This window comes from Phyllobates terribilis, unplaced genomic scaffold (assembly GCF_046119375.1).
Source record: "Phyllobates terribilis strain yellow unplaced genomic scaffold, ASM4611937v1 Scaffold_577__1_contigs__length_1036042, whole genome shotgun sequence".
NCBI lineage: Eukaryota > Metazoa > Chordata > Amphibia > Anura > Dendrobatidae > Phyllobates > Phyllobates terribilis.
Genome location: NW_027363337.1, coordinates 703,673 through 725,847, shown reverse-complemented (window position 1 = coordinate 725,847; position 22,175 = coordinate 703,673). Strand labels below are relative to the sequence as shown.

The window sequence follows — 22,175 nt, the reverse complement described above, 5'->3', positions numbered from 1 at the left end:
AAACGCTTCTACTCACCTTCCACGTTCCCACGCAGCGCTGTGTCTGTGTTGCCTGAAGATGTCGGCGGTGATAACAGCTGAGAGGCTGAGATCACCGCACGGCGCCGCTGCAGATACTCACTCGGGACGTCCACTCCTAGGCATTTCCTCCCCGGCAGTTCCTGTCATGGCATGCTCTGACTGAGCAGTGCGTGCGACGAGAGGGGGAATGTACAGCTTACACTGCAGGCTCCACAAAGATGGCTGAAATCTCCTCCCACGGCTGCGACCTGAACAGCCAAGGGGGCGTGCCCAGGTCACAGCTAGAGGCAGGAGGAGCGGCCTCTAATGTTAGAGAAAGGGTCGGTGACAGACTACTGTCTCTTATGGCCAGGGCTGCCGTAAATGAGGTGTGTAAGAGCGCTTCTTACACACCCCCCAAATAAAAATGGCAGCCCCTAGTGGCCAATGTAAAAATAAATAAAAAACTAATAAAGTGGTACATTTAATTTTGTATTAAAAATAATTGATTACATAATTATTAATACAAAACATAAAATCGTGGCCCCTTCCCTGTAAGAATAGCACATGGCTCTTTTCACGTCTGGTTATTTCTCTAGCAGGTAGAATATGCTCCGTTATAGACCGTGGACAGGTTTACAGCTCTATTTATTGTGGACGATTGATCTGCAAATCAGAACTGAGACCGGTCCGATTTTCATCCGATTTGTAGATAAAGATCATCTATTGAAGTCAATGAGTCTGTCAGAAAAATGCCCAGAACCAACCATGTTGCCTGTACTGCTTGTTCTGCAGTGTCTATAGGCCGGGCAAGCGAGGCGAGGAAACCTTTAGCTTTTTACTTTACATATAAAAAAATATGCCCCACTGAGGAGAAAAACTGACACTGACCAAAATCAGATGAAAATTAGAAAAAAAACACTGATTAAAACCTGACATGTGAACGGGGCCTTAATCAGATGTCAGCAGGGTCGGACTGGGGTGTCTGGGGCCCACAGGGGACACTGACTCTAGGGGCCACCTCCAGCAATATGCAGATCTCTCTTCTCTGCTCTCCCTGTTATAGTGGAGCAGTGACCGGCGGCTCCTCACATCTACTCTGCACAGACTACAACAGGGATGGACAATTTCTGTAGTTTACATGAAAGAGCTTCTTTGGTTAAAACAAGTCATCACAGATTCATGGGCTACACAGGATAGGTGATCACTTATTGATTGGAAGAATGGGGAAGTTTTATCCCTGACAGGACACTTATCCCCATTTAAAATGCAGCGACAGGTGGGACGTCTGACCACAGCCTCATTCTTTCTCTTGGGGGCTTCCAAAAAAGAGCAGCGCTCACAGCCCCTGAGGGAATGAATGGATCAGTGGTCGAGTCGCACATGAGCTCCAGTGTAATGGGGAGAAAAGCTCCACAGTCTGCCGATCGCTGCAGGTCCCAGCAGTCAGACCCCACCAATCAATAAGTTATCACTTATCCTGTGGAGAGGGGATTACTTGTTCTCCCCGGAGAACCCCTGTGAGTGCATCTCTGACGCTCTGCTCCAAGTATTTCATCTCTAAGGCCACAGCCCCACTATCAGTATTCAGTCAGGATTTTTTCTCAGGAGTGGGAGCCAAAACCAGGTGAGGAACAATCAGAGAAAAGGTAGAATAGAAACAAGTCACCAATTCTGTATTTATCACCCACTCCTGCTTTTGGCTCTCACTACTGAGAAAAAATACTGACCAAATACTGATAGTGAAGCCGTGGCCTCATGGAAAAAAATCTTTTCCTACTTAATCTCAGCGAGAACAAATGACCGCCATACACAACATAATCCACTATAACAACACCAATAATATCACATACAAAAGGGACAAATATCACCACACCATGACCAGACCACATATTACCACCATATAGTGACCAAATAATACAATACTGATCAGGAATACAAACCACAATACTAACAACACTGTCACTATACATATGAGCTCTGTATATAATGTCAGTGTACAGGTAATACAGTGATCCCCAGTGACATTATAAACAGGATCTCTGTATATAGTGTCAGTGTACATGTAATACAGTGATCACCGGTGACATTATACACAGGAGCTCTGTATGTAGTGTACAGGTAATACAGTTATCACGAGTGACATTATACACAGGAGCTCTGTATATAGTGTATAGGTAATACACTGGTCACCAGTGACATACACAGGAGCTCTGTATATACTATATAGTGTAAGTGTACAGTAATACACTGACTCACCAGTGATGTCTCTAGGTGAAGTTCTTCATCTTCGCTTTTCCTCATCTGGCACAGTCCACCATCACTTCTTCCAGCCAGGAATCATCTCTGCAGAAAATAACACAGTTATCAATAACTGATCTCTTTTAGAGCACATTCCCACTTTTCCCCAGGCTTCTACACTACACCAGTTGAAGAAATAAAGCAACATAGTGGCGCCCTGCACAGTAACAGGACCCCCCTTTTGTCCCCTCTTACGGAAAACAGTTTCCTAAAAATAAAATTATATTACAGAAGTAATAATGTCCCTAATTGGACTCTAAAGTAATAATGTTCCCCACTCGCCATCATAAACTAATAAAGTTCCTCAATCTGGCCCCTAAACAGTAATAAAGTCCCTTGTCCAGCGTGGCCCCCCATCTATCCATCCTGACCCCCCCCCCCCATATATCCATTCTGGTCTCCATGTGTCCAGCCTGACCCTCCCATATATCCATCCGGGCCTCCATGTGTCCAGCCTGCCCCCCTTCATATATCCATCCTGTCCCACTCATATATGCATCCCACCCCACCCCATATATCTATCCAGGACCCCATGTGTCCAGCTTGCCGCCCTTCACCTCCATGTGTCCATCCAGGTCCCCATGTGTCCAGCTTGCTGCCCTTCACCTATATGTGTCCATCCAGGTCCCAATGTGTCCAGCTTGCCCCCCTTCACCTCCATGTGTCCATCCAGGTCCCCAACTTGGCCCCCTTCACCACCATGTGTCCCCTTATGCGTCCATCCAGCCCCCACCCTTCAGCCCCGTGCCTCCATCCATATGTCTCCCCATGCGTCCAACCAGCCCCCCCCTTTCAGCCCCATGCCTCCATCCATATGTCTCCCCATGGGTCCAGCCAGCCCCCCTTCAGCCCCATGTCCCCATCCATGTCTCCATGGGTCCAGACAGCCCCCCCTTCAGCCCCGTGCCTCCATCCATATGTCTCCCATGCGTCCAGCCAGCTCCCCCTTCAGCCCAATGTCCCCATGGGTCCAGCCAGCCCCCCCTTCAGCCCCATGTCCCCATCCATGTCCCCATGGGTCCAGCCAGACCCTCCTTCAGCCCCATGTCCCCATCCATGTCCCCATGGGTCCAGCCAGCCCCCCCCTCAGCCCCATGTCCCCATCCATGTCCCCATGGGTCCAGCCAGCCAGCCCCATGTCCCCAGGGGTCCAGCCAGCCCCCCCCCTTCAGCACCATGTCCCCATGGGTCTAGCCAGCCCCCCCTTCAGCCCCATGTCCCCATCCATGTTCCCATGGGCCCAGCCAGCCCCCTCCCCTTCAGCCCCATGGGTCTAGCCAGCCCCCCCTTCAGCCCCATGTCCCCATCCATGTTCCCATGGGCCCAGCCAGCCCCCTCCCCTTCAGCCCCATGGGTCCAGCCAGCCCCCCCTTCAGCCCCATGTCCCCATCCATGTCCCCATGGGTCCAGCCAGACCCTCCTTCAGCCCCATGTCCCCATCCATGTCCCCATGGATCCAGCCAGCCCCCCCCTCAGCCCCATGTCCCCATCCATGTCCCCATGGGCCCAGCCAGCCCCCTCCCCTTCAGCCCCATGGGTCCAGCCAGCCCCCCCTTCAGCCCCATGTCCCCATCCATGTCCTCATGGGTCCATCCAGCCCCCCTTCAGACCCATGTCCCCATCCATGTCCCCATGGGTCCAACCAGCCCCCCCCTTCAGCCCCATGTCCCCATCCATGTCCCCATGGGTCCAACCAGCCCCCCCCTTCAGCCCCATGTCCCCATCCATGTCCCCATGTGACCAGCCTGCGACCCCTCCATATATGGATGATGACCAATGCTGGGAACACTCACCCAGAAAAATGTGGATATTGCACTTGACTTGAAGTTGAAGCAGGGAGAGCTGTAGCCAGACCTGCAGCCTTGTTTCCAGGGTTATGGTGAGAGAGCAGAGTGCTGGTCACCGCATACTCAGCCCAGGAGCCGGCTTAAAAGGCAAGAGAGCAGGAGAGAAGAGGGCGGTGCGCGGTGCTGGTGCGGTGTTCCATACCCGGACGGGAGCCGGTGTTACAAGGCCAATTCCAAGGGAGCAGGAGCCGGGACTGGAGAGCAGAGCGCGGCGTCGGCGTATCAAAAGCCGGCAGGGGAGCAGGGAGAGGAGAGCGCGACGTCAGCGTGTCACCTGACAACACACCACTGCCAGCCACCAGCGGCAAAGCAGAGCGCGGTGCGTGTCACCGCCCACCAAGAACACGTCCTCAGTCATGTGACTATGCGCGTCACCCGCTGTCACCACTGAATAGTATGAGCGCCGCACGCGACGCTACATTTCCTTCGGCTGCGCTTTTAAAGGGCCCGCACTTTTTAAGAGCCCCCGCTACCAATTCTCTCACTCTCTCATCGGGGCCCACCGGGAATTTTTCCAGCTATCACACCAGGCCAGTCCTACACGGCGCGCTGGCATCGGGGCCCCCTCCTCAAATACTTACCTCTCCCGTTCCCAGCAACTCCTGTGTCTTCAGCGTCTTCGGAGTCTGTCGTCACTACCGTGCGCCCTCTGTCTTATCTAGCAATCCATAAGTATAATGCAAACTATGGGGCCATTATACAGCATGGAGCAATCTATGGGGCCATTATACAGCATGGAGCAATCTATGGGGCCATTATACAGCATGGAGCAATCTATGGGGCCATTATACAGCATGGAGCAATCTATGGGGCCATTACAGCATGGAGCAATCTATGGGGCCATTATACTTATGGAGCAATCTATGGGGCCATTATACAGCATGGTGCAATCTATGGGGCCATTATACAGCATGGAGCAATCTATGGGGCCATTATACAGCATGGAGCAATCTATGGGGCCATTATACAGCATGGAGCAATCTATGGGGCCATTATACAGCATGGAGCAATCTATGGGGCCATTATACAGCATGGAGCAATCTATGGGGCCATTATACAGCATGGAGCAATCTATGGGGCCATTACAGCATGGAGCAATCTATGGGGCCATTATACTTATGGAGCAATCTATGGGGCCATTATACAGCATGGTGCAATCTATGGGGCCATTATACAGCATGGAGCAATCTATGGGGCCATTATACAGCATGGAGCAATCTATGGGGCCATTATACAGCATGGAGCAATCTATGGGGCCATTACAGCATGGTGCATACTATAGGGCCATTCTACAGCATGGAGCAATCTATGGGGCCATTATACAGCATGGAGCAATCCATAGGGCCATTACAGCATGGAGCAATCCATAGGGCCATTACAGCATGGAGCAATCTATGGGGCCATTACAGCATGGAGCAATCTATGGGGCCATTGCAGCATGGAGCAATCTATGGGGCCATTGCAGCATGGAGCAATCTATGGGGCCATTGCAGCATGGAGCAATCTATGGGGCCATTGCAGCATGGAGCAATCTATGGGGCCATTGCAGCATGGAGCAATCTATGGGGCCATTGCAGCATGGAGCAATCTATGGGGCCATTGCAGCATGGAGCAATCTATGGGGCCATTGCAGCATGGAGCAATCTATGGGGCCATTGCAGCATGGAGCAATCTATGGGGCCATTACAGCATGGAGCAATCTATGGGGCCATTACAGCATGGAGCAATCTATGGGGCCATTCTACTTATGGAGCAATCTATGGGGCCATTCTACTTATGGAGCAATCCATGGGGCCATTCTACAGCATGGAGCAATCTATGGGGCCATTCTACAGCATGGAGCAATCTATGGGGCCATTCTACAGCATGGAGCAATCTATGGGGCCATTCTACAGCATGGAGCAATCTATGGGGCCATTCTACAGCATGGAGCAATCTATGGGGCCATTCTACTTATGGAGCAATCTATGGGGCCATTACAGCATAGAGCAATCTATGGGGCCATTACAGCATGGAGCAATCTATGGGGCCATTACAGCATGGAGCAATCTATGGGGCCATTACAGCATGGAGCAATCTATGGGGCCATTACAGCATGGAGCAATCTATGGGGCCATTACAGCATAGATTGCTCCATGGGGCCATTACAGCATGGTGCAATCTATGGGGCCATTACAGCATGGAGCAATCTATGGGGCCATTACAGCATGGAGCAATCTATGGGGCCATTATACAGCATGGAGCAATCTATGGGGCCATTATACAGCATGGAGCAATCTATGGGGCCATTACAGCAGGGAGCAATCTATGGGTCCATTCTACTTATGGAGCAATCTATGGGGCCATTACAGCATGGAGCAATCTATGGGGCCATTACAGCATGGAGCAATCTATGGGGCCATTATACAGCATGGAGCAATTTATGGGGCCATTATACAGCATGGAGCAATTTATGGGGCCATTATACAGCATGGAGCAATCCATAGGGCCATTAAAGCATGGAGCAATCTATGGGGCCATTACAGCATGGAGCAATCTATGGGGCCATTACAGCATGGAGCAATCTATGGGGCCATTGCAGCATGGAGCAATCTATGGGGCCATTGCAGCATGGAGCAATCTATGGGGCCATTACAGCATGGAGCAATCTATGGGGCCATTACAGCATGGAGCAATCTATGGGGCCATTACAGCATGGAGCAATCTATGGGGCCATTCTACTTATGGAGCAATCTATGGGGCCATTCTACTTATGGAGCAATCTATGGGGCCATTCTACTTATGGAGCAATCTATGGGGCCATTCTACTTATGGAGCAATCTATGGGGCCATTATACTTATGGAGCAATCTATAGGGTCATTATACTTATGGAGCAATCTATAGGGTCATTATACTTATGGAGCAATCTATGGGGCCATTATACTTATGGAGCAATCTATAGGGTCATTATACTTATGGAGCAATCTATGGGGCCATTATACAGTATGGAGCAATCTATGGGGCCATTATACAGCATGGAGCAATCTATGGGGCCATTACAGCATGGAGCAATCTATGGGGCCATTACAGCATGGAGCAATCTATGGGGCCATTACAGCATGGAGCAATCTATGGGGCCATTACAGCATGGAGCAATCTATGGGGCCATTATACAGCATGGAGCAATCTATGGGGCCATTATACAGCATGGAGCAATCTATGGGGCCATTATACAGCATGGAGCAATCTATGGGGCCATTATACAGCATGGAGCAATCTATGGGGCCATTTTGCAGCATGAAGCAATCTATAGGGCCATTACAGCATGGAGCAATATATGAGGCCATTATACAGTATGGAGCAGTCTATGGGGCCATTATACAGTAGGGAACAATCTATGGGGCCATTATACAGCATGGGGCAATCTATGGGGCCATTATACAGCATGGAGCAATCTATGGGGCCATTACAGCATGGAGCAATCTATGGGGCCATTACAGCATGGAGCAATCTATGGGGCCATTACAGCATGGAGCAATCTATGGGGCCATTACAGCAGGGAGCAATCTATGGGTCCATTCTACTTATGGAGCAATCTATGGGGCCATTACAGCATGGAGCAAATTACACCATGGAGCAATCTATGGGGCCATTACAGCAAGGAGCAATCTATGGGTCCATTCTACTTATGGAGCAATCTATGGGGCCATTACAGCATGGAGCAATCTATGGGGACATTATACAGCATGGAGCAATTTATGGGGCCATTATACAGCATGGAGCAATCTATGGGGCCATTACTGCATGGAGCAATCTATGGGGCCATTACTGCATGGAGCAATCTATGGGGCCATTACAGCATGGAGCAATCTATGGGGCCATTACAGCATGGAGCAATCTATGGGGCCATTGCAGCATGGAGCAATCTATGGGGCCATTGCAGCATGGAGCAATCTATGGGGCCATTGCAGCATGGAGCAATCTATGGGGCCATTACAGCATGGAGCAATCTATGGGGCCATTACAGCATGGAGCAATCTATGGGGCCATTCTACTTATGGAGCAATCTATGGGGCCATTCTACTTATGGAGCAATCTATGGGGCCATTCTACTTATGGAGCAATCTATGGGGCCATTATACAGCATGGAGCAATCTATGGGGCCATTATACAGCATGGAGCAATCTATGGGGCCATTATACAGCATGGAGCAATCTATGGGGCCATTATACAGCATGGAGCAATCTATGGGGCCATTCTACTTATGGAGCAATCTATAGGGCCATTACAGCATAGAGCAATCTATGGGGCCATTATACAGCATGGAGCAATCTATGGGGCCATTATACAGCATGGAGCAATCTATGGGGCCATTATACTTATGGAGCAATCTATGGGGCCATTACACTTATGGAGCAATCTATGGGGCCATTACAGCATGGAGCAATCTATGGGGCCATTACAGCATGGAGCAATCTATGGGGCCATTACAGCATGGAGCAATCTATGGGGCCATTATACAGCATGGAGCAATCTATGGGGCCATTATACAGCATGGAGCAATCTATGGGGCCATTACAGCATGGAGCAATCTATGGGGCCATTACAGCAGGGAGCAATCTATGGGTCCATTCTACTTATGGAGCAATCTATGGGGCCATTACAGCATGGAGCAAATTACACCATGGAGCAATCTATGGGGCCATTACAGCAAGGAGCAATCTATGGGGCCATTACAGCATGGAGCAATCTATGGGGCCATTACAGCATGGAGCAATCTATGGGGCCATTACAGCATGGAGCAATCTATGGGGCCATTACAGCATGGAGCAATCTATGGGGCCATTACAGCAGGGAGCAATCTATGGGTCCATTCTACTTATGGAGCAATCTATGGGGCCATTACCGCATGGAGCAATCTACGGGGCCATTACCGCATGGAGCAATCTACGGGGCCATTACCGCATGGAGCAATCTATGGGGCCATTATACTTATGGAGCAATCTATAGGGCCATTATACAGTAGGGAGCAATCTATGGGACCATTATACAGCATGGGGCAATCAATGGGGCCATTATCCTTATGGAGCAATCTATGGGGCCATTATACACTATGGAGCAATCTATGGGGCCATTATACAGCATGGAGCAATCTATGGGGCCATTATACAGCATGGAGCAATCTATGGGGCCATTATACAGCATGGAGCAATCTATGGGGCCATTATACAGCATGGAGCAATCTATGGGGCCATTATACAGCATGGAGCAATCTATGGGGCCATTATACAGCATGGAGCAATCTATGGGGCCATTATACAGCATGGAGCAATCTATGGGGCCATTATACAGCATGGAGCAATCTATGGGGCCATTATACAGCATGGAGCAATCTATGGGGCCATTATACAGCATGGAGCAATCTATGGGGCCATTATACAGCATGGAGCAATCTATGGGGCCATTATACAGCATGGAGCAATCTATGGGGCCATTATACAGCATGGAGCAATCTATGGGGCCATTATACAGCATGGAGCAATCTATGGGGCCATTATACAGCATGGAGCAATCTATGGGGCCATTATACAGCATGGAGCAATCTATGGGGCCATTATACAGCATGGAGCAATCTATGGGGCCATTATACAGCATGGAGCAATCTATGGGGCCATTATACAGCATGGAGCAATCTATGGGGCCATTATACAGCATGGAGCAATCTATGGGGCCATTATACAGCATGGAGCAATCTATGGGGCCATTATACAGCATGGAGCAATCTATGGGGCCATTATACAGTCATGGCCAAAAGTTTTGAGAATGACACCAAAATTATATTTTCACATGATCTGCTGGCCTCTGGTTTTTATTAGTGTTTGTCTGATGTTTATATCACATACAGAAATATAATTGCAATCATATTATGAGTACCAATAGGTTATATTAACAGTTAGAATGAGTTAATGCAGCAAGTCAATATTTGCAGCGTTGCCCCTTCTTCTTCAAGACCTCTGTAATTCTCCCTGGAATGCTCTCAATCAACTTTTGGACCAAATCCTGACTGATAGCAGTCCATTCTTGCTTAATCAATGCTTGCATTTTGCCAGAATTTGTTGGTTTTTGTTTGTCCACCGGTCTCTTGATGATTGACCACAAGTTCTCAATGGGATTAAGATCTGGGGAGTTTCCCGGCCATGGAGCCAAAATCTCTATGTTTTGTTCCATGAGCCATTTAGTTATCACCTTTGCTTTATGGCAAGGTGCTCCATCATGCTGGAAAAGGCATTGTTGGGCGCCAAACTGCTCTTGGACGGTTGGGAGAAGTTGCTCTTGGAGGACATTCTGGTACCATTCTTTATTCTTGGCTGTGTTTTTAGGCAAGACTGTGAGTGAGCCGATTCCCTTGGCTGAGAAGCAACCCCACACATGAATGGTTTCAGGATGCTTTACAGTTTGCATGAGACAAGACTGGTGGTAGCGCTCACCTCTTCTTCTCCGAATAAGCTGTTTTCCAGATGTCCCAAACAATCGAAAAGGGGATTCATCAGAGAAAATGACTTTGCCCCAGTCCTCAGCAGTCCACTCCCTGTACCTTTTGCAGAATATCAGTCGGTCCCTGATGTTTTTTCTGGAGAGAAGTGGCTTCTTTGCTGCCCTCCTTGAAACCAGCCCTTGCTCAAAGAGTCTCCGCCTCACAGTGCGTGCAGAAGCACTCACACCAGCCTGCTGCCATTGCTGAGCAAGCTCGGCACTGCTGGTAGTCCGATCCCGCAGCTGAAACAGTTTTAAGATACGGTCCTGGCGCTTGCTGGTCTTTCTTGGGCGCCCTGGAGCCTTTTTGACAACAATGGAAGCTCTCTCCTTGAAGTTCTTGATGATGCGATAGATTGTTGACTGAGGTGCAATCTTTGTAGCTGCGATACTCTTCCCTGTTCGGCCATTTTTGTGCAGTGCAATGATGGCTGCACGTGTTTCTTTAGAGATAACCATGGTTAACTGAAGAGAAACAATGATACCAAGAACCAGCCTCCTTTTAAAGTGTCCAGTGATGTCATTCTTACTTAATCATGACTGATTGATCGCCAGCCCTGTCCTCATCAACACCCACACCTGTGTTAATGGATCAATCACTAAAACGATGTTAGCTGCTCCTTTTAAGGCAGGACTGCAATGATGTTGAAATGTGTTTTGGGGGTTAAAGTTCATTTTCTGGGCAAATATTGACTTTGCAAGTACAGTAATTGCTGTTAAGCACATTCAGGAGTATATGCAAATTGCCATTACAAAAAATGAAGCAGTAAACTTTGGAAAAATTACTATTTGTCTCATTCTCAATACTTTTGGCCATGACTGTACAGCATGGAGCAATCTATGGGGCCATTATACAGCATGGAGCAATCTATGGGGCCATTATACAGCATGGAGCAATCTATGGGGCCATTATACTTATGGCGCAATCTATAGGACCATTACAGCATGGAGCCAATCTATGGGGCCATTATACAGCATGGAGCAATCTATGGGGCCATTATACTTATGGAGCAATCTATAGGGCCATTATACTTATGGAGCAATCTATAGGGACATTATACAGTATGGAGCAATCTATGGAGCCATTCTGCAGTATGGAGCAATCTATGGGGCCATTATGGAGCATGGAGCAATCTATAGGGCCATTATACTTATGGAGCAATCTATGGGGCCATTACAGCATGGAGCAATCTATGGGGCCATTATACAGCATGGAGCAATCTATGGGGCCATTATACTTATGGAGCAATCTATAGGGCCATTACAGCATAGAGCAATCTATGGGGCCATTATACAGCATGGAGCAATCTATGGGGCCATTATACTTATGGAGCAATCTATGGGGCCATTATACTTATGGAGCAATCTATGGGGCCATTATACAGCATGGAGCAATCTATGGGGCCATTATACTTATGGAGCAATCTATGGGGCCATTATACTTATGGAGCAATCTATGGGGCCATTATACTTATGGAGCAATCTATGGGGCCATTACACTTATGGAGCAATCTATGGGGCCATTACAGCATGGATCAATCTATAGGGCCATTATACTTATGGAGCAATCTATAGGGCCATTATACTTATGGAGCAATCTATAGGGCCATTATACTTATGGAGCAATCTATAGGGCCATTATACTTATGGAGCAATCTATAGGGCCATTATACTTATGGAGCAATCTATAGGGTCATTATACAGTATGGAGCAATCTATGGGGCCATTATACAGCATGGGGCAATCAATGGGGCCATTATACAGCATGGAGCAATCTATGGGACCTTTATACTTATGGAGCAATCTATAGGGCCATTACAGCATGGAGCAATCTATGGGTCCATTATACAGCATGGAGCAATCTATGGGGCCATTATCCTTATGGAGCAATCTATAGGGCCATTACAGCATGCAGCAATCTATGGGGCCATTATACAGTATGGAGCAATCTATGGGGCCATTATACAGCATGGAGCAATCTATGGGGCCATTATACAGCATGGAGCAATCTATGGGGCCATTATACAGCATGGAGCAATCTATGGGGCCATTATACAGCATGGAGCAATCTATGGGGCCATTATACAGCATGGAGCAATCTATGGGGCCATTATACAGCATGGAGCAATCTATGGGGCCATTACAGCATGGAGCAATCTATGGGGCCATTATACTTATGGAGCAATCTATAGGACCATTACAGCATGGAGCCAATCTATGGGGCCATTATACAGCATGGAGCAATCTATGGGGCCATTATACTTATGGAGCAATCTATAGGGCCATTATACTTATGGAGCAATCTATAGGGACATTATACAGTATGGACCAATCTATGGAGCCATTATGCAGTATGGAGCAATCTATGGGGCCATTATGGAGCATGGAGCAATCTATAGGGCCATTATACTTATGGAGCACTCTATGGGGCCATTACAGCATGGAGCAATCTATGGGGCCATTATACAGCATGGAGCAATCTATGGGGCCATTATACTTATGGAGCAATCTATAGGGCCATTACAGCATAGAGCAATCTATGGGGCCATTACAGCATAGAGCAATCTATGGGGCCATTATACAGCATGGAGCAATCTATGGGGTCATTATACTTATGGAGCAATCTATGGGGCCATTACAGCATGGATCAATCTATGGGGCCATTATACTTATGGAGCAATCTATAGGGCCATTATACTTATGGAGCAATCTATAGGGTCATTATACTTATGGAGCAATCTATAGGGTCATTATACTTATGGAGCAATCTATAGGGCCATTACACAGTATGGAGCAATCTATGGAGCCATTATGCAGCATGGAGCAATCTATGGGGCCATTACAGCATGGAGCAATCTATGGGGCCATTATACAGCATGGAGCAATCTATAGGGCCATTATACTTATGGAGCAATCTATAGGGCCATTATACTTATGGACCAATCTATGGGTCCATTATACAGTAGGGAGTAATCTATGGGGCCATTATACAGTAGGGAGCAATCTATGGGGCCATTATACAGCATGGAGCAATCTATGGGGCAATTATCCTTATGGAGCAATCTATAGGGCCATTACAGCATGGAGCAATCTATGGGGCCATTATACAGTAGCGAGCAATCTATGGGGCCATTATACTTATGGAGCAATCTATAGGGCCATTACAGCATGCAGCAATCTATGGGGCCATTATACAGCATGGAGCAATCTGTGGAGCCATTATACTTATGGAGCAATCTATGGGGCCATTATGGAGCAATCTATAGGGCCATTACAGCATGGAGCAATCTATGGGGACATTATACTTATGGAGCAATCTTCATCCAATCTGGGTAGGTGTAGATGCCCCTCCATCCATCCATCCATCCTGGGTAGTCTATTCTGGTAGGTGTAGATGCCCCTCCATCCATCCAACCTGGGTAGGTGTATATGCCCCTCCATCCATCCATCCTGGGTAGGTGTAAATGCCCCTCCATCCATCCATCCTGGGTAGGTGTAAATGCCCCTCCATCCATCCATCCTGGGTAGGTGTAAATGCCCCTCCATCCATCCATGCTGGGTAGGTTTATATGCCCCTGACTAGCCCAGGGGAATGGGTATGACTCGGTACCCGGGCCTTTAGGGATGTCGCGGTGGTCGGCTCCCGGGCCCGTACCCTGGGGTCGCTCCTTTAAAAGGGTTGGTGATTTGTGAAGTTTATAAAAGAGTTTGTGACGCCACCTGTGGTTTCTGGTGAGGATCACCAGCGCTGCGCAGTCCACTGAGGCCGGTGATAAGGCAGCTCGATGGTTTAGCTTCCCACAGGTGGAGCTAGGCCTCAGGGCAGCATATGGACGGGGAAAGCAGGACGGAGAGACCCAGCCGGGTCAGAGCAAGAACAGGGACAGACACGATTGTCACTTCAGTACCTTTTACTGATGGAAATTCAGGCACGTCCCAGAGCACTGTAGGGTGAAGGGTGCACGTCAGGATCCTCCCCAATGAGCGGGTTTTGGGCCTCCTGTGTCTTGCCTCTGCGTAGTAAGTTTCTGACCTTCCTGGAGCAAGGCCTAACTTTGTCTCTGTCCTGCGCTGGCTGACCTTGTGGTAGGGGCTTTTCTTGGATTACACGCTCCCGACTTAAGGGGCCTATGTGTCTCCTGGCTCTATTACGTATCAGTACTTTTGCGTTACTGGGACTTGTAGTTCTCCAGGGATTCTGGTTATATCTTACTGGGTCGTGGAGATCCCGGTAAGCTTCGGACCCGATGTCCGGTAACTGCTTCTTCGGGCTGAGCTAGTTAAGCTCCTCTGCCCCCTATGTATTAACTCTCCACTCGCCTTCGGCCTACTCGGGCCCTCACTAGGCTATACACACTAACGGCAGCTTGCCGCGCTTCACCGATCTTATGGCGCCGGCACACCTAAAGCTCACCTCTCTGAGCTACAACTGAGTCTAGAACGTGCTCCACTGCAGACTGACCTCTCTCAGGCTTTTGCACTGCAGGAACTCTCTCAACAGGTTTGCTTTCTGTCGACTCCAGTCTAGACTAACTGCTGCCTGGCTCCACCTTCCCTTATATATCTATCCCTAACGGGCTCCCTCTGATGGTCTGAGGTGGAAGGTGGAGATGTGTGAATGGTTATGGGGGCCTCTTGTGGAGGAATCCATCAATACACCCGGCTAGGATCTGTGATACCAAGCGCAGCTAGGAGTCACACACCCCCATCCATCCTGGGTAGATTTATATGCCCCTCCATCCATCCATTCTGGGTAAATGCATATGCCCCTTCATCCATCCATCCATCCATCCTGGTTAGGTGTAAATGCCCCTCCATCCATCCATCCTGGTGGATATATCCTCCCCTTCATCCTGGTGGGTATATGCCCCCCCCTCCATCCATCCTGGTGGGTATATGCCCCCCCCCTCCATCCATCCTGGTGGGTATATGCCCCCCCCTCCATCCATCCTGGTGGGTATATGCCCCCCCCTCCATCCATCCTGGTGGGTATATGCCCCCCCCCCTCCATCCATCCTGGTGGGTATATGCCCCCCCCCTCCATCCATCCTGGTGGGTATATGCCCCCCCCCCTCCATCCATCCTGGTGGGTATATGCCCCCCCCCCTCCATCCATCCTGGTGGGTATATGCCCCCCCCCTCCATCCATCCTGGTGGGTATATGCCTCCTCCTCCATCCTGGTGGGTATATGCCCCCATATATTCAATGCGAAGGGAAAAAAAACAAAACAAACGCTTCTACTCACCTTCCACGTTCCCACGCAGCGCTGTGTCTGTGTTGCCTGAAGATGTCGGCGGTGATAACAGCTGAGAGGCTGAGATCACCGCACGGCGCCGCTGCAGATACTCACTCGGGACGTCCACTCCTAGGCATTTCCTCCCCGGCAGTTCCTGTCATGGCATGCTCTGACTGAGCAGTGCGTGCGACGACAGGGGGAATGTACAGCTTACACTGCAGGCTCCACAAAGATGGCTGAAATCTCCTCCCACGGCTGCGACCTGAACAGCCAAGGGGGCGTGCCCAGGTCACAGCTAGAGGCAGGAGGAGCGGCCTCTAATGTTAGAGAAAGGGTCGGTGACAGACTACTGTCTCTTATGGCCAGGGCTGCCGTAAATGAGGTGTGTAAGAGCGCTTCTTACACACCCCCCCAAATAAAAATGGCAGCCCCTAGTGGCCAATGTAAAAATAAATAAAAAACTAATAAAGTGGTACATTTAATTTTGTATTAAAAATAATTGATTACATAATTATTAATACAAAACATAAAATCGTGGCCCCTTCCCTGTAAGAATAGCACATGGCTCTTTTCACGTCTGGTTATTTCTCTAGCAGGTAGAATATGCTCCGTTATAGACCGTGGACAGGTTTACAGCTCTATTTATTGTGGACGATTGATCTGCAAATCAGAACTGAGACCGGTCCGATTTTCATCCGATTTGTAGATAAAGATCATCTATTGAAGTCAACGAGTCTGTCAGAAAAATGGCCAGAACCAACCATGTTGCCTGTACTGCTTGTTTTCCAGTGTCTATAGGCCGGGCAAGCGAGGCGAGGAAACCTTTAGCTTTTTACTTTACATATAAAAAAATATGCCCCACTGAGGAGAAAAACTGACACACTGACCAAAATCAGATGAAAATTGGAAAAAAAAACACTGATTAAAACCTGACATGTGAACGGGGCCTTAGGCCTTAATCAGATGTCAGCAGGGTCGGACTGGGGTGTCTGGGGCCCACAGGGGACACTGACTCTAGGGGCCACCTCCAGCAATATACAGATCTCTCTTCTCTGCTCTCCCTGTTATAGTGGAGCAGTGACCGGCGGCTCCTCACATCTACTCTGCACAGACTACAACAGGGATGGACAATTTCTGTAGTTTGCATGAAAGAGCTTCTTTGGTTAAAACAAGTCATCACAGATTCATGGGCTACACAGGATAGGTGATCACTTATTGATTGGAAGAATGGGGAAGTTTTATCCCTGACAGGACACTTATCCCCATTTTAAAATGCAGCGACAGGTGGGACGTCTGACCACAGCCTCATTCTTTCTCTTGGGGGCTTCCAAAAAAGAGCAGCGCTCACAGCCCCTGAGGGAATGAATGGATCAGTGGTCGAGTCGCACATGAGCTCCAGTGTAATGGGGAGAAAAGCTCCACAGTCTGCCGATCGCTGCAGGTCCCAGTAGTCAGACCCCCACCAATCAATAAGTTATCACTTATCCTGTGGAGAGGGGATTACTTGTTCTCCCCGGAGAACCCCTGTGAGTGCATCTCTGACGCTCTGCTCCAAGTATTTCATCTCTAAGGCCACAGCCCCACTATCAGTATTCAGTCAGGATTTTTTCTCAGGAGTGGGAGCCAAAACCAGGTGAGGAACAATCAGAGAAAAGGTAGAATAGAAACAAGTCACCAATTCTGTATTTATCACCCACTCCTGCTTTTGGCTCTCACTACTGAGAAAAAATACTGACCAAATACTGATAGTGAAGCCGTGGCCTCATGGAAAAAAATCTTTTCCTAGTTAATCTCAGCGAGAACAAATGACCGCCATACACAACATAATCCACTATAATAACACCAATAATACCACATACAAAAGGGACAAATATCACCACACCATGACCAGACCACATATTACCACCACATAGTGACCAAATAATACAATACTGATCAGGAATACAAACCACAATACTAACAACACTGGCACTATACATATGAGCTCTGTATATAGTGTCAGTGTACAGGTAATACAGTGATCCCCAGTGACATTATAAACAGGATCTCTGTATATAGTGTCAGTGTACATGTAATACAGTGATCACCGGTGACATTATACACAGGAGCTCTGTATGTAGTGTACAGGTAATACAGTTATCACGAGTGACATTATACACAGGAGCTCTGTATATAGTGTATAGGTAATACACTGGTCACCAGTGACATACACAGGAGCTCTGTATATACTATATAGTGTAAGTGTACAGTAATACACTGACTCACCAGTGATGTCTCTAGGTGAAGTTCTTCATCTTCGCTTTTCCTCATCTGGCACAGTCCACCATCACTTCTTCCAGCCAGGAATCATCTCTGCAGAAAATAACACACAGTTATCAATAACTGATCTCTTTTAGAGCACATTCCCACTTTTCCCCAGGCTTCTACACTACACCAGTTGAAGAAATAAAGCGACATAGTGGCGCCCTGCACAGTAACAGGACCCCCCTTTTGTCCCCTCTTACGGAAAACAGTTTCCTAAAAATAAAATTATATTACAGAAGTAATAATGTCCCTAATTGGACTCTAAAGTAATAATGTTCCCCACTCGCCATCATAAACTAATAAAGTTCCTCAATCTGGCCCCTAAACAGTAATAAAGTCCCTTGTCCAGCGTGGCCCCCCATCTATCCATCCTGACCCCCCCCCCATATATCCATTCTGGTCTCCATGTGTCCAGCCTGCCCCCCTTCATATATCCATCCTGTCCCACTCATATGCATCCCACCCCACCCCATATATCTATCCAGGACCCCATGTATCCAGCTTGCCGCCCTTCACCTCCATGTGTCCATCCAGGTCCCCATGTGTCCAGCTTGCTGCCCTTCACCTCCATGTGTCCATCCAGGTCCCCAACTTGGCCCCCTTCACCACCATGTGTCCCCTTATGCGTCCATCCAGCACCCCCCCCTTCAGCCCCGTGCCTCCATCCATATGTCTCCCCATGCGTCCAACCAGCCCCCCCCTTTCAGCCCCATGCCTCCATCCATATGTCTCCCCATGGGTCCAGCCAGCCCCTCCTTCAGCCCCATGTCCCCATACATGTCTCCATGGGTCCAGCCAGCCCCCCCTTCAGCCCCGTGCCTCCATCCATATGTCCCCCATGCGTCCAGCCAGCCCCCCCTTCAGCCCCATGTCCCCATCCATGTTCCCATGGGCCCAGCCAGCCCCCTGCCCTTCAGCCCCATGTCCCCATCCATGTCTCCATGGGTCCAGCCAGCCCCCCCTTCAGCCCCGTGCCTCCATCCATATGTCTCCCCATGGGTCTAGCCAGCCCCCCCTTCAGCCCCATGTCCCCATCCATGTTCCCATGGGCCCAGCCAGCCACCTCCCTTTCAGCCCCATGTCCCCATGGGTCCAGCCAGCCCCCCCTTCAGCCCCATGTCCCCATCCATGTCCTCATGGGTCCATCCAGCCCCCCCCTTCAGACCCATGTCCCCATGGGTCCAACCAGCCCCCCCTTCAGCCCCATGTCCCCATCCATGTCCCCATGGGTCCAGCCAGCCCCCCCCCTTCAGCCCCATGTCCCCATGGGTCTAGCCAGCCCCCCTTCAGCCCCATGTCCCCATCCATGTTCCCATGGGCCCAGCCAGCCCCCTCCCTTTCAGCCCCATGTCCCCATGGGTCCAGCCAGCCCCCCCTTCAGCCCCATGTCCCCATCCATGTCCTCATGGGTCCATCCAGCCCCCCCTTCAGACCCATGTCCCCATCCATGTCCCCATGGGTACAACCAGCCCCCCCTTCAGCCCCATGTCCCCATGTGACCAGCCTGCGACCCCTCCATATATGGATGATGACCAATGCTGGGAACACTCACCCAGAAAAACGTGGATATTGCACTTGACTTGAAGTTGAAGCAGGGAGAGCTGTAGCCAGACCTGCAGCCTTGTTTCCAGGGTTATGGTGAGAGAGCAGAGTGCTGGTCACCGCATACTCAGCCCAGGAGCCGGCTTAAAAGGCAAGAGAGCAGGAGAGAAGAGGGCGGTGCGCGGTGCTGGTGCGGTGTTCCATACCCGGACGGGAGCCGGTGTTACAAGGCCAATTCCAAGGGAGCAGGAGCCGGGACTGGAGAGCAGAGCGCGGCGTCGGCGTATCAAAAGCCGGCAGGGGAGCAGGGAGAGGAGAGCGCGACGTCAGCGTGTCACCTGACAACACACCACTGCCAGCCACCAGCGGCAAAGCAGAGCGCGGTGCGTGTCACCGCCCACCAAGAACACGTCCTCAGTCATGTGACTATGCGCGTCACCCGCTGTCACCACTGAATAGTATGAGCGCCGCACGCGACGCTACATTTCCTTCGGCTGCGCTTTTAAAGGGCCCGCACTTTTTAAGAGCCTCCGCTACCAATTCTCTCACTCTCTCATCGGGGCCCACCGGGAATTTTTCCAGCTATCACACCAGGCCAGTCCTACCCTGCGCGCTGGCATCGGGGCCCCCTCCTCAAATACTTACCTCTCCCGTTCCCAGCAACTCCTGTGTCTTCAGCGTCTTCGGAGTCTGTCGTCACTACCGTGCGCCCTCTGCATTATACTTATGGATTGCTAGATAAGACAATCTATGGGGGCCATTATACAGCATGGAGCAATCTATGGGGGCCATTATACAGCATGGAGCAATCTATGGGGGCCATTATACAGCATGGAGCAATCTATGGGGGCCATTATACAGCATGGAGCAATCTATGGGGGCCATTATACAGCATGGAGCAATCTATGGGGGCCATTATACAGCATGGAGCAATCTATGGGGGCCATTATACAGCATGGAGCAATCTATGGGGGCCATTATACAGCATGGAGCAATCTATGGGAGCCATTATACAGCATGGAGCAATCTATGGGAGCCATTATACAGCATGGAGCAATCTATGGGGGCCATTATACAGCATGGAGCAATCTATGGGGGCCATTATACAGCATGGAGCAATCTATGGGGGCCATTATACAGCATGGAGCAATCTATGGGGGCCATTATACAGCATGGAGCAATCTATGGGGGCCATTATACAGCATGGAGCAATCTATGGGGGCCATTATACAGCATGGAGCAATCTATGGGGGCCATTATACAGCATGGAGCAATCTATGGGGGCCATTATACAGCATGGAGCAATCTATGGGGGCCATTATACAGCATGGAGCAATCTATGGGGGCCATTATACAGCATGGAGCAATCTATGGGGCCATTATACAGCATGGAGCAATCTATGGGGCCATTACAGCATGAAGCAATCTATGGGGCCATTACAGCATGGAGCAATCTATGGGGCCATTACAGCATGGAGCAATCTATGGGGCCATTACAGCATGGAGCAATCTATGGGGCCATTACAGCATGGAGCAATCTATGGGGCCATTACAGCATGGAGCAATCTATCGGGCCATTACAGCATGGAGCAATCTATGGGGCCATTACAGCATGGAGCAATCTATGGGGCCATTACAGCATGGAGCAATCTATGGGACCATTACAGCATGGAGCAATCTATGGGGCCATTATACAGTATGAAGCAAACTATGGGGCCATTACAGCATGGAGCAATCTATAGGGCCATTACAGCATGCAGCAATATATGGGGCCATTATACAGTATGGAGCAGTCTATGGGGCCATTATACAGTAGGGAGCAATATATGGGGCCATTATACAGCATGGGGCAATCTATGGGGCCATTATACAGCATGGGGCAATCTATGGGGCCATTACAGGATGGAGCAATCTATGGGGCCATTATACTTATGGAGCAATCTATAGGGCCATTACAGCATGGAGCAATATATGAGGCCATTATACAGTATGGAGCAGTCTATGGGGCCATTATACAGTAGGGAGCAATCTATGGGGCCATTATACAGCATGGGGCAATCTATGGGGCCATTATACAGCATGGAGCAATCTATGGGGCCATTACAGCATGGAGCAATCTATGGGGCCATTACAGCATGGAGCAATCTATGGGGCCATTACAGCATGGAGCAATCTATGGGGCCATTACAGCATGGAGCAATCTATGGGGCCATTATACTTGTGGAGCAATCTATAGGGCCATTACATCATGGAGCAATCTATGGGGCCATTATACTTATGGAGCAATCTATAGGGCCATTATAATTATGGAGCAATCTGTAGGGCCATTATACAGTATGGAGCAATCTATGGAGCCATTATGCAGTATGGAGCAATCTATGGGGCCATTATGCAGCATGGAGCAATTTATAGGGCCATTACAGCATGGAA

General features: G+C 49.4%; 1 long non-coding RNA gene across 1 annotated transcript; it reads right to left on the bottom strand.

Annotated features, from left to right (window-relative positions):
* Nucleotides 1-2,295: 2,295 nt before the first annotated feature.
* On the bottom strand, nucleotides 2,296-19,780 carry LOC141233362 (uncharacterized). Its single transcript, XR_012299472.1, has 3 exons — nucleotides 19,756-19,780; nucleotides 18,165-18,251; nucleotides 2,296-2,346 (listed from the first exon to the last, which is right to left on the bottom strand). It is a non-coding gene; the product is annotated as an uncharacterized lncRNA (long non-coding RNA).
* Nucleotides 19,781-22,175: the final 2,395 nt, after the last annotated feature.